General features: G+C 37.7%; 1 non-coding gene across 1 annotated transcript; it reads right to left on the bottom strand.

Moving 5' to 3' along the window:
- Positions 1-3843: 3843 nt before the first annotated feature.
- On the bottom strand, positions 3844-3914 carry TRNAD-GUC. The gene has a single exon. It is a non-coding gene; the product is annotated as a tRNA-Asp (tRNA).
- Between the last annotated feature and the right edge of the window lie 222 nt (positions 3915-4136).

The raw sequence follows: 4136 nt of genomic DNA, 5'->3' as shown, positions 1-4136 counted from the left end.
AAAGCAGAGTGAGATTTTAACCACATGGAATTATAATATGAAATGCAGTTAATTCCTTATTTATTGTTTGTTGTTTCTTTGAGAAAAGCTAATTGATTCATATGTAGTTTTGTGTGTGTGCATTCTGAAGCACCCTTCCTTTTGCAAAAAGCTTATATTTCACAGTGAGGAAATATATGAAAATTTTACATAATTACTGTACTCTGAAGGAGTGATGGGGAGTTTCTGATGTTAATATTGAATCTTATTTTTGATCATCAAAAGAGAGTTAGACATTTTGGTGGTTCACTATATAAAATAATGAACAATTTCTGACATATCAGAAAAACAAATAAGCAATGGGCTTTAAATTTTCTTTTCTCAATGTGAATGAAAGCAGAATGGTATAATGAGTACTTAAATGAATCTTCTGGCATAGGAAACTTGCAGAAGAGAGAAGCCACACTGGGTGGAAGCTCTGGAAAGACCAGTGGCTTTAGCATGAGATACTCTTGTGTATAGGGATGTCCCCAGTGGCTCAGCAGTAAAGAATCCGCCTGCAGTGCAGGAGATGCAGGAGCCACGGGTTGAATCCCTGGATGGGGAAGATCCCCTGGAGGAAGGCATGGCAGCCCACACCAGTATTCTTCCCTGGAGAATCCCATGGACAGTGGAGCCCAGTGAGCTATAGTCCGTGGGCTCGCCAAGAGCCGGACGTGGCTAACACAGCATAGCACACCTTTGTGTGCGGAGGACTCTGCGGCACACAGGTTCAGACAGCAGAATATGCAGACTGGCAACATAGGAGCCTTAAGACAAGCTCATACAGTAGTGTTAGTTGCTCAGTCGTGTCTGGCTCTTTGCGACCCCACAGACTATAGCCTGCCAGGTTCCTCTGTAACATACCTTGAATTTAAGTAGAGCCAGAAGAAAATTGGGGAAAAGTATTGCTGTTTGGATATCATCAGTTCTGTTCAGTTCAATCGCTCAGTCGTGTCTGACTCTGTGCGACCCCATGAACCGCAGCATACCAGGCCTCCCTGTGCATCACCGACTCCCGTCGTCTACCCAAACCCATGTCCACTGAGTTGGTGATGCCATCCAACCATCTCATCCTCTGTTGTCCCCTTCTCCTCCTGCCTTCAGTCTTTCCCAGCATCATGGTCTTTTCAAATGAGTCAGCTCTTCGCATCAGGTGGCCAAAGTATTGACGTTTCAGCTTCAGCATCAGTCCTTCCAATGAACACCCAGGACTGATTTCCTTTAGGGTGGACCGGTTGGATCTCCTTGCAGTCCAAGGGACTCTCAAGAGTCTTCTCCAACACCACATTTCAAAAGCATTAATTCTTCAGCACTCAGCTTTCTTTAGAGTCCAACTCTCACATCCATACATGATTACTGGAAAAACCATAGCCTTGACTAGATGGACCTTTGTTGATCTAATGTCTCTGCTTTTTAATATGCTGTCTAGGTTGGTCATAACTTATCTTCAGTTCAGTTCAGTCACTCAGTTGTGTACGACTCTGTGACCCCATGAATCACAGCACGCCAGGCATCAGGGGATCACAAATAATGGAATAATAAAAAATTTAAAAGGGTAGATAGAATGCTTATGGTCTCCACCCCTTTTATTTTAATACTTGGTGCAGGGGATAAAAGAAATCATGATATAGTAATTTCAATTAAATAATTAACTCTGTTAATGGTGTTTACTAATGTCCCATAATAGCAGATATACCAGCAGATGGCAAATTTTACCCAGTAAATGTAGCTTCAAAGAGCTCAATTAAACGAAACCTTCTTGTGGGTCTACCATATAGCAATTATTGCCCTTAACATGTGTATTTCTACTTATAAGAGTTGAAGCATAGTTTAAATATACGAGGAGATTCATCTTTTATAAAACCAATGAGCAACTTTTGCTTTTTGTTTGTTTTGGCTGCACTGCGCAGCTTGTGGGATCTTGTAGTTCCCAGACAAGAGGTCAAACTCCGGCCCTTGGCAGTAAAAAATGTGGAGTTCCAACCACTGGAGAACCAACGAATTCTTCAGTGGGCATCTTTTGAATATTGAAAAAAAATTAATTGACCTGTTTTATGAATTATCACCCCTTAATTTTGTAAAAAGAATTTCTAGGTTGAGATGATTAATGTTAGCTCTTATTCCTAATTTTTTTTTTTTACCTTTTAAAAACTATTTGCAAACAATACAAATTATAGAGGAAAGAAAACACCCTTAAAAAACCCATTATTGTAGAATAACTTCTGCTATAACTATTATCATTTATAGATTTTCTATTTGAGTATATTCTCATCATTGTGTGTGTGTGTGTGTGTGTGTGCACTCTGGGTTGGTATCTGTGAAATTCCACTCATACACACCAAAAAGTGAATGAGAAAAAAAAAGTGAACAAGGGAATGGCTCTGTAGTTAAATAAGCTACAGAAATGCCATATGCGTATCTTCTTGTAAATGAAGGAATTTGCTTAACTTTGCTTTGCTCAGCATTTCCCAAAGGTATTTGACCACAGAACTGTTTTTTTTGTTTGTTTGTTTGTTTTTTTTTTGCTGTTTTGTTTTGTTCTATAGCAGTTGATAAGTCAGAGAATACATCTGGAAAAATTCTGAGTTTTTGAGTGAACAGATGACAGGGTTGATTAATGTCTAATTAATAACCTATTAGAGATTAATGATTAATTTCTTTTAAGGCTCTGGAGAAATAAGATAGTTTAGATGTTTGAAGAAGAACCTTTTTCAAAGATGGGACAAAGATAGGGAGGTCTGAGTGGGAAGTGACTTGAGGGGCCCTGAAAATTCAGGCAAATCCTGAGGGCGCTGTATTTGTTTTCTTTTTTTCTCCAGATGTATTGACATGTAATTGACATATAACATTGTATAAGTTAAACATGTACAATATGTTGATATGTTAACATATTGCAGAATGATTGCCAGCATAACATTGGCTCATACCTCATCCCATTGCATAATCACTATTTCTTTTTTGTGTTGAGAAAATTTAATATCAACTCTCTTAGTAACTTTTGAGTATATAATATAGCATTATTAGTTATAATCCCTATTCTGCACAATAGATCCCAGAACTTTTTGATCTTATAACGAAAAGTTTACACCCCTTCACCAATATCTCAACATTTCTCCCACACTGTCCTTACCCCACACCACACCCCCAGCCCCTGGTAACTACCACTCTACTCTCTGTTTCTCTGGCTTCAACTTTTTTAGGTTCCACATATAAGTGATATCATGCAGTATTTGTCTTTCTCTGACTTACTTCACTTAGCATAATGTTCTAAAGTTTCATCCTGTTTGTCACAAATGGTAGGATTCCTTCTTTCTTATCACTGGATAATAGTCCATTATGCAGGCACACCTTATTTTATTGTACTTTGCTTTATTGTGCTTTGCACATTTTCTGTTTTTTACAAATTGAGGGTTTGTGGCAACCCTGCATCGAGCAGGTCTTTCGGCACCATTTTCCAACAATATTTGCTCACTTTTTGTATCTATGTCATATTTTGGTAATTGTCACAATGTTTCATACTTTTTCATTATTATTGTATTGTTATCTGTGATCAGTGATCTTTGATGTTAACTATTATAATTGTTTTACCATTTCTTTCTTTTTAAATTTATTTTTAATTGAAGTATAATTGATTTATAATGTTGTATCAGTTTCTGGTGTATAGCAAAGCAATTTAGTTACACATACATATGTATTATTTTTCATATTTTTTCATTATGGTTTATTACAGGATATTGAATATAGACTTGTGCTATACAGTAGGACCTTGTTGATTTATTCTGGTTTTTTTTTGGCCATGCCACATGACTTGTAGGATCTTAGTTCCCTGGCGAGAGATTGAACCTGGGCCATGGCAGTGACAGTGCAAGTCCTAACCACTGGACCACCAGGGAATTCCCTACCCATTCTATATGTAGTAGTTTGTATCTGCTAATCCCAAACTCCCAATCTATCCCTCTCTGACCCACCTGCCTCTTGGCAACAAGTCTGTTCTCTGTGTCTGTGAATCTGTTTCTGTTTCATTTGTATCATACTTTAGATTCCACATATAGGTGATATCATATAGTATTTGTCTTTGATTTACTTCACTTAATATGATAATCTCTAGGCTCATC

Source organism: Capra hircus (genome assembly GCF_001704415.2).
Source record: "Capra hircus breed San Clemente chromosome X unlocalized genomic scaffold, ASM170441v1, whole genome shotgun sequence".
Lineage (NCBI taxonomy): Eukaryota > Metazoa > Chordata > Mammalia > Artiodactyla > Bovidae > Capra > Capra hircus.
This window is presented reverse-complemented; position numbering and strand designations above follow the sequence as displayed.